The following is a 10,275-nucleotide window of genomic DNA, read 5'->3' on the forward strand; positions in this document are numbered from 1 at the left end:
TACCATCTCTGAAAAAGTACAGAATCTCTTCTCTGACATCATTATCATTTATCTTTCTATGAACAATCTTCACAGCTTCAACTTTCTCTAGATATGAAGGAGAAATTCTTTCACCAAGATTTTCTGTCAGAGTATCTGTATCAAGCAGATCAGATTCCAAGATCTCCATGCTGGAATGACCAATGCCTCCTCTGGTTCGAGATTTGATAAGTTTCAGTTTTTCATTGTATACCACCCAAGAAGGCTTCTTGATGGACTTATGAACATCTTCCTATTCTGAGATATAATCTCTTAACCCAGCTGACACAAATTCAACATGCTTGAACCCTTTAGAATAATTAAATACATGGATGTCTTTCCATCTTCTATTCTTCTTGCCGAGAGGAACATAGCCTGAAGACAAATCATCAGTCTTCCGTTCTGCTTTATGCCATAGCTCCCTCTTTGATTTTAAAACTCTCTACAAATATTCTTTGCATGCTTGATCAGCTTCCCTTCTATTAATCTTTTCTTTTTTATCAGCCTCTAAAATATGAGGAGTGATTACCAGAGATAGAGCTGACTCATTTAATGTTTTGATCACTTTTTCATCAGAGTTAAAATCATTTATCAGGATCACAGAATCAGGACCTGCTTTTATCTCAGGATTTGTGTCTGCATTAGGAGTTACATTTTGATTTATTGTATCAGCTTGATCAATGTTAGTGGCCGATCTTTTCTTCCTCGGTACAATCAACTCTTCTGGCTTCTGAACTTCTTTATCTTCTTCATTTCCTTTTACAGGAACATAACCTTCTCTGGATAGAAAATTCAGAAAAGTCGAGTTGAATGCAATCACTTGCCTTGATTCAGAAGTTCTTCCACCTCTTCCTCTTGTAGATCTACCACATCTTCTTCATCTTCCTTTAGAAGTCTTAGCTTCAGCTTCAATTTGAGCCAAAAGCTCCTTTTGTTGCATTACTGTTTCTTCAGGTCTTAGATCATGAAATTCTTAAGTTATATACCCAAGAGCACTCCTAGCATTCTTTTGCTCAAACTTCTTATCTTTGTAGTACAAGACAATCTCTTCACCTATTTCCTTATGTCTGTAAGGAAAGAACATCCCTTTAGCTTCTGCTAAATTTGAGATTGTAATATCATCATCCTCAGGAGCACCAGCAGTAGTCTTGTGCTTGGCCTTATAAGCACCAGTAGACTTCCTTTGTCCTGAAGAATCATTCTTCTTGGAATGTTGAAGTTGTTGAGCAGTGGAAACAATTTGAACATCTATAACTGGATTATTCTTATCACCATCATCATCAATATCTTTATCCTTTATCTGAATAAAATCTGGTGTACATTTTGTAGCAACTATCTTCTCCCCCTTTTTGGCATCAGTATTTGAAAGAAGAGAAAATAGAGCATCCAGTTTGTCACTTATAGAAGAAACCTTGTCTTCCAAGGAGGAAAGTCTAGAGGCCATGTTGTCTTAAGATTTAACAACATCTTTGATGGTATTTTTCACACTTTTGATTTCAGCTGAGTTAGGTGTGTGAAGCAGAAATCCATAAATTTTCTCTTTGACACCAGCATGAGACTTCTTCATTTCATCAAGTTCAGAGTGAATTCCTTTAACAGAAATAGTTGTGGCCTTAAGATGCAACTTCAGATCAGGAGTTTGAATTTTATCATAAGCACGATGAATGTGTTGCAGGCCAACAACAGATGAGATAGAAGTATTTTCAAGTCTCCATTTATTGTGACGGCCTCAACCCCGGGGTCAGGAGTTGACGTCACCAACAACAATAATAACAATCATAATTCAATCCAAATCATTAATAATGCATAACTACGACCCCTTTACCAAGACCTTTTCCAGGTTTAAGTATGACTTAGGTTACAACTATTACAACTCAACTAATTATAAATAATCCTGACATAACTAACCTAACGCAGCAACTCAACAGACCATCTTTGGTCCAACACAACTACCTCAGAGGAGCCTGACAAGGAAGGCACTGGAATTCTGCCCTGACTACCGCGGAAGAATCTCCTAAGCATCTGCAATATATATATAAAACATTCTGCAAGGGTGAGCAATCAATTGCTCAGCAGTACCACTATAGAATAACAAGTAAAACAGTTTATGATAAAGCAGTGATAGGAACAGAGATAATAACTCATTCGCAAAATATGTCAAACATTCATAAACTGGATACTCAAACTAGCATGCTTTCAACAAAACAAACGTAGTAGTGTGCTGTGTACAAATACCAGAGTTTAATTCTAGCATGCCATTTTCATTTCCAAATCCACTATATAACTCGCTTGTTCCGTTATGAGAATCACAAAGCCAAATCAGATACGTACGGATATGTGAAGACAACTGATCAGGCTATCAACACCAGATGGCTCTAACTGTCATCCCATTTACCTGTTCCGGAACTCAAAGATTAGCTAGGTCTCTGACCTGCTGGACCAATCGGTTATAGGGTACGCACAAGCGAATTAGCCTCTTATGCCACCTCAATAGGCCTACTCTGACCCCTATGTATCCCTTATCTAATCGTTTTATCCAGTTTTCAAAACACTTGTACCTATCTCATTTTCAAAACCATTCATTTTACCAGCACACATATAAAATCCATTTCACAAATCATTTCATTCAAGATAGGTACTTTTCGAAGTTACTTTTCCTTAAATCAATTTGAAAACAGTGATTTATAACTACAGGGGATACGTAACTTAAAACGTTTCTGTTCCATTACGAGAATAAAATATTTAGCTATTCATACGTACTGAACCATAAAGGAATGGTCAGGGGTACTTGCCTTGCAGAGCTTTACGACTCTCACTGAATGATTTTGGATTGACTCGGACGTTCGGCTTATGATCTAATTAGCAGACTATCCTGGATCCGACTTCAACGCTCAGGTCCTTCACTTGGAACCTCACTGCGCTTGTCGACTGATCACTAGGTTATTTTTAGTCCAACGTCAATTCTCAAGTCCTTCGACTAACACCTACAGAGTCGAACTACTCTATGTTAGACAACCAGTTATGCTTGACATATCCTCGAGATCAAACCTACCCAAATGATAACAATCCCAACCCGTAATTATTCGCATTATAACAACACATGCAAGAATTAGGGTTCACGTTCTCAAAAATCAGTTCGATGTTCATTTTCGGAAAAATACATATACTCGTCATTTTACCAAATTAGGGTTATTACTTTTGAAAAAACAGTTCACCACAACATACAATCAAATTTCGTATAAAACATATATATATATATGTGTTTATATATACTTATTCGACAGGCCGATAATTACTAGATACGCTACTGTTTTTCCGTAGTTTGATTTCCCGGAAATCAGGCAGCGTCTCCTTTGTTTATCGGACTACCCGTCAACACATCAATCGACATCACACCACAAAGTTCACAACGATAACAACTACAATAAATCACCAATCCATTCCAAAATTCCCAATCACCGATACAATTCAACAACCACAACCAATTCAATCATCCCGATACAATACTTACTAATTAACTAATTTCATCCAGAATAAAAACATAATATTACTTTTATTTATTTTAAAATATTAGGACTCAGATATACATCATCATCGTCCACCGTCCGCTCGTCGAAATTTATTGCGGACGGCGGTAAAATCCGCGGGTACCCAGTTAATTTGGGTTTCCGACGCGAACTCCACCGATTTATAATAATAATTTCCCGTACAAACATTTATTTTATATCAGGGATATTAATCAAAGAATTTCCTGCACTGAAAATAAGAAATCTAAATCAGAAATGTTCGAATCGAAACAAAATGTGCGAGACACACACACAGGCGTGTGGCAGCACGCAATTAACTGGCAAACCAGGCAATAGAAAAACAGAACATAGCAAATCGGAAAATAGGCCGGGACAACAAGTTAGAAAGTGGCATAACATGCCGCAATCCAGAAACAAAGCAACACTCTCACTGCTATACACATACAAACGTACGTATATATTTATTTATAGTCACCACAGAAACGAGATCAAAACCAGTGATTACCATAGCTGTTCATCGGAAAAGCACGGCGACGATCGGAGCAAAGAAAGGGGAGGAAAAAGCGGGGAAGGAAGAGAAGACAGAGGGAAGGAGTGAGGGAGAACACAGAGACGACACTGGAGCAGAGAAAAAAAAATTTCGGCGAGAGGATGAGAGACAGCCCCCCCTGTGCGCATGTGTTTTTATCTTTTACCCTTCTTTTTTTTTTCTTTTGTTATATCTCTACTGTACAAATCAATGAAGGACACATAGTAGTATAATTCCTTTAATCTAAACACGTGTACTATTGGATAATTACGAAGATTCTGAGATCCGGTTTATCCCGAAATTTGACATTAACGGATCGAGGTGCACACAAAATAATTCCATAAAATTACGAAAATAGTCTTAAAACATTATAAATATCTCAAAGTTTATAAAAACATAAATTTCGTAATTTTAAAATAATTTCTGAAATACAATTTATACCCGTTTTAACAATTAAACGAATCGACACGCGGGTGAAATTAATCCCAAAAATTTCCAAAATAATTTTAAAATTCTCGAAATAATTCAAACTTAATAAAATATGAGTTTCGTAAATTTTGAAGAATTTTGAAATTAAATACGGATTTTATGAATAAATGAAATCAGAAAATCATACAGGGCTAAATAATTGATAAAATATTGATTTCTAAATTTTTTAAAATCCCAAGAATAATTATTGTAATTATGAAACCATAAAAGTAATTTTAGAGACATTCCAAATATTTATGCAAATAAGTCTGCCCTAAAACCACTTTTACAAGTAACAACAAGACAATACAGCTCAACAAACAATTATACAAATAATTCTCGTAGCCCCTAACCACACATAACTAATAATAAAACAACACATGGCTGACAGAACCCATACACATATTTTATTTATTTAATAGCTCCATAATTATATATTTAGATAATATAAAAATATGCGAGTCGTTATATCCTTTCCCCTTTAAAAAGATTTTGTCCTCAGAATCTGACTTAACTAATAAGTGAGGATATTTGTCAAGCATACCTGACTCTAACTCTCAAGTGGACTCTTCCACTCGAGGATTTATTCAAAGCATACTCGTTAGCGATATAAACTCATTTCTAAGAACTTGCTCTTAACGATCTAGGACTTGATTGGTCATTTCACGCAGAATAAATTTGGATAAGAGCCCATTGGCTTCTAATCAACGACTTGATTTAAATCAGAAAGATATCACTTTAACATTGACACATAAAACACATTATATATATACTGCAACTGCGGCGGTAACACCAACTCATAGACAACTTACCTATATTTCTTTATACCTTGAACGGTTCAATACATTTATGACTCAACTTGTCCCCTCTATTCAAACCTAGCCAATCTCTTCCAGGGTGAAATTTTTGTCAACACCAATGATCCTATTTCTATATCCATACTCTTTTAATGCAAGTCTGTTTTCTTTCTTTGTCTATCCCGAGCTGCTTCAACTCTTTTCCAACTCAACATCACTATGTACTCGGTATGCTGAATTAACTCAGAACCTAACAACATCTTTACTCCCACTTTCTCTCACTAGTGCGGGGACCCACACTTATGTCTATACAAGGCTTCGCAAGGTAGCATTCCCTTACTAGCATGATAACTATTAATATAGAAAAGCTCAATCACTTGTAGATGATTACCTCAGTTTCTTTTTTTTTAGATCCAGAATATATACTCTCAACATATCTTGTATTGTCTGAATCGTCTTTTCACTTTGACCCTTCGTCTACGGATGATAGGCGGTACTCATTTTCAACTTAGTTTCCAAATATTCGAACACCTCCTACTCCTTTCCATCAGTTAAGGCTGGAAAGATAATCTCATATACTCACTTCTTATCACCTCCAGATACCCAACTTCAATTCCCACAGTTTCCAATTCCTTTACTAATTCCTTAGCAATCTTAACCACATTTAATCATTTTTCTCTGCACGAGGCATAAACTACTACACTGGCCTTGCTTAGATGGTTGTTAGTGAAATACTCAAAATCTTTTGTTATTTTCAACCAAAATTCATACTTTAAAATTTAGCGTATAACTGTTTCCCTTCTAATCTTCGTAGGGAAATCCTTGGGCATTCTACACAGACTTTCTTAGTTCTTAGATAGATGAGGATGTTATCAATAAATACAATTTGCTTATCCAAGTACTCCTTGTACACCATGTTTCTTGATTACTTATACATAACTGATGCACTTATTACTTCACATAATATCACCAGAACTTGCAATGCTCATAACTCATCCTAATCGCAATCTTTGACATGTCCTCAGATGTGTCTTAAGTCAATCCCGTAAAAATCACACACTCCTTGAATTAGGTCACATAAGTAATCAATTCTTTATAGAGGTTACTTATTCGTATTCGTCATTTTGTTAAACTCCCGATAATCAGTACGCAACCTCATAATTTCATTCCTCTTCCACAGCAACATCACTGGTGCACCCCAGAGAACTATATCTGGTATGCTCACTTTCGTTTCTAATAACTTTTACCATTATCAAACTAATTATTTCGGTCCACTGGCCTCTAGAGACTCCAGGGCATTTATTTATTACCCAAATTTTTTCCAGCTTAAATATTCTCTTCTTCGTATCTTTACAGATGGTGGATATATCTTATATCCTTAGCTTATTACTTCTTTTCTCGCATAATTGGAAGAATTCCTTATATTTCTTCTGCATCCAGGAACTTACCTTACTATTGGCTTTCGTACACTTTACACTTCGTTTCTTCTAAAACCACTCCTTGCCATAATATAGGACAACCAACTCAATCCTAAAATCACATCAAACCCCTCTAGCTTGGAGGGTGTCAGATCAACTGCAACTACGTCCAACTTCTAAACGCTTGATTTCTTGGTTCTTTTGAAAGTTCTATCTCTAGCAGATCTGGATGTTGGCCCTTGGGATATAGTATCTTGAATAATCATTCCACAACTCCTTGCAATATGCCCACTCTTTCTATAATTGTGATACATAACTCCTGAATTTTCAGGATTACATTCCGATGTATAATGACCCTTATGTCCACACTTGGAACATTACACATTCTTTATGCACAAACCACTGTGTATCCAGTCACAGGATTTACAATCCACTGCTGATTTGAGTAACTGAGCTAGAGTGAAAGCAACTGAAAGCTTGAGAGAAAATCTGTCTCCGAAATCTCTTACTCCTACTTCGGCCAAACTGATTCTGTAAATCTGACTAGATTCTGCTTGATCTGCCTTATCCCTAGCACCACCAGACTTCCTTTTCTTATCATTCTCTTTCTTAACAGTCAAATTCTGGTCACCTTCTATTACCAGGGCGGCCTGAACCATAGAGGAGTATGTCTTGCGTTGTAATGCCACCACTCCTCTGCGAATTTCAGGCGTCGACCCTTGCTGAAACCTTTTTGCTTTCTGAAGCTCCGTACTTACACACATAGGAACTAATCGGGCCAATTATGTAAATTTGGCCTCATACTCCCAACACACTTCTTTCACCTTGTTTTAGTTCTAGGAACTCAATTTTCATTTGACTCCGCACATAATCTGGGAAATACCTTTCCAAAAACAACTCAGTAACCCTAGCTCATGAAACATGGCCTTCTCCTTCTAATGCCCTGGTTGACTCCCACCAGTAATTTGCTTCATTCCTTAAGAAGTGATTTACATAATCAGTCTTAATATTATCACTTACTTGGACAAGATTGAAAGCTTTCTCCATCTCTTTTAACCATGCTCCAACAATTACTGAATCAGGTTCACCTTTAAACTCAAGAAGGTTAACATTCTGAAAGGATTTAAAATTAGCACTTTGGTTCACTCCTTGATGTTGCTGCTGCAACAGTAGTTGTTGCTGCTGAACTTGTTGGATTAACTGCAACTGTTGTTGCTGCTGATGGCGCAATAAGTCTAGAATTTCATTTATAGTTGGACCCCCCCGCAAAACTACTACTATTTTCTTTAGACTGGGTAACTTGTTTGGGTGGCATCTTCCTGAAATATATAAATGTGTTTATTCAAAACATATCAAAAATAATTGACAAAAGATGTCACTGTTTAAACGGTGCACCTGTATCAGGAAAATACTGGCCTATCACAGTACCCATGTCTTTAATATCGGGGTCCATTTACAAAAGAAATCTAGATTGACTGTACTAGCAATCATAGCAACAATGACAGTAGCAGAATCAACAACAGTTCAGAAAAACTGATATGTAAAGAAACTAAACACCGTCATACGACTCCTCAATATATCAGCAACTGACCAACTTCCCATCACTACTCAAGTACAACAACTGAATTGATCCGATATACAATAAAAGTTGGATGGCTATATTAGCCACACATCAAGTAGAACAACCCGGTAAATCAAGTCAAACTTAAGGACCACTAACTCTACTAAGCACCGTAGCCCATATTTCAGCGAACCATCTCTCTAAGGATGATTTCTTATCACTTACACGTAGTCCACCAACCACTAAATTGCTTTTCCTGAGGCTAGAACTCCACTGATAGATTTTGAACCTTCGTGGTTACCCTTATTCGTAAATAACACCCTGATATAGGACTTTCATTCTTCCTGACAGTCACTCTTACTTGCTTTCAATAACGAGGACCATCTAATCGCAGGAATTCATTATCATAGAATATCAAATGAAATTTCAAACTCAAGGGAATCGAATAAGAAGAAACAGTGAAGATGATATAGGTATGATTGAGAGCAACCATACAAGTACATAAGATGGCCAGTCTTAGTACCGTACAGTTCACAACACATAACTCGGTGGCATCCCACCAGACCCTTTTATCACACAGGAAAAAGGTCAATTCATATGCATTGTTTGCCCCAATCAACCGAAAGAGTCACCGAGGAAAGAAACAATGCTTAGGTAGGAAATTTACCAATATAAAGGAAAGAATCTAATTTATAATGAGGTCAACAGAACTCTAAGTTGCTTACTTAACGCTCTTATCTTGATCACAGGATGAATAGGCAACTTATGGGATAACAAACAATTATTTCGGAAACAAAATTACGCCTCAAGAAAGAAGTATAGGGTTCAAGATATAAATTGAAGTACTAATCTCCATGTATTACGAGACTTAGCTGTCATAGCAGCCACTGACTATTATCATTCCATCTGAATCCACCGAGGTCGCACACTTGGTCCATCAAGATTCCTTAACGTTTAAATTGTTATAATTAGGGATAATATGGGTGTCTCCATAGCTGTCACACCAAGGATCCGCACAAAGGCTGAATTCTCGCGATCAGAATCATTTTTCTCGAAAGGAAAACTAAAAATCTATATCGAAGCTTACCAATATACATATACGAAGGAGACGTACTCTAGGTTGGGGCCGTTCCAGCCAATCCTCAAAATACGTCAGGGTTTCGTCTTAGAAGCCCTCGACTGAACTCATAGACTTGCTCCTCTGATTGAGTTGCTGACTCACCACTTTATATAAACCTTCCTATGCTCTTTTGACTCTACTTCTAACCTAAATCAGGGACTCAAACTTGTAGCTCTGATACCAACTGTAACAGCCTCAACCCCGGGGTCAGGAGTTGACGTCACCAACAATAATAATAAAAATCATAATTCAATCCAAATCATTAATAATGCATAACTACGACCCCTTTACCAAGACCGTTTCCAAGTTTAAGGATGACTTAGGTTACAACTATTACAACTCAACTAATTACAAACAATCCTACATAATTAACCTAACACAGCAACTCAACAGACCATCTTTGGTCCAGCACAACTACCTCAGAGGAGCCTGACATGGAAGACACTGGAATTCTGCCCTGACTACCGCGGAAGAATCTCCTAAGCATCTGCAATATATATATATAACATTCTACAAGGGTGAGCAATCAATTGCTCAGCAGTACCACTATATGAATAACAAGTAAAATAGTTTATGATAAAGCAGTGATAGGAACAGAGATAATAACTCATTCGCAAAACATGTCAAACATTCATAAACTGGATACTCAAACTAGCATGCTTTCAACAAAACAAACATAGTAGTGTGTTGTGTACAAATACTAGAGTTTAATTCTAGCATGTCATTTTCATTTCCAAATCCACTGTATAACTCACTTGTTCCGTTACGAGAATCACAAAGCCAAATCAGATACGTACGGATATGTAAAGACAGTTGATCAGGCAATCAACACCAGAC

The sequence above is a fragment of the Apium graveolens genome, chromosome 4 (assembly GCF_009905375.1).
Source record: "Apium graveolens cultivar Ventura chromosome 4, ASM990537v1, whole genome shotgun sequence".
NCBI classification, from domain to species: Eukaryota; Viridiplantae; Streptophyta; class Magnoliopsida; order Apiales; family Apiaceae; genus Apium; species Apium graveolens.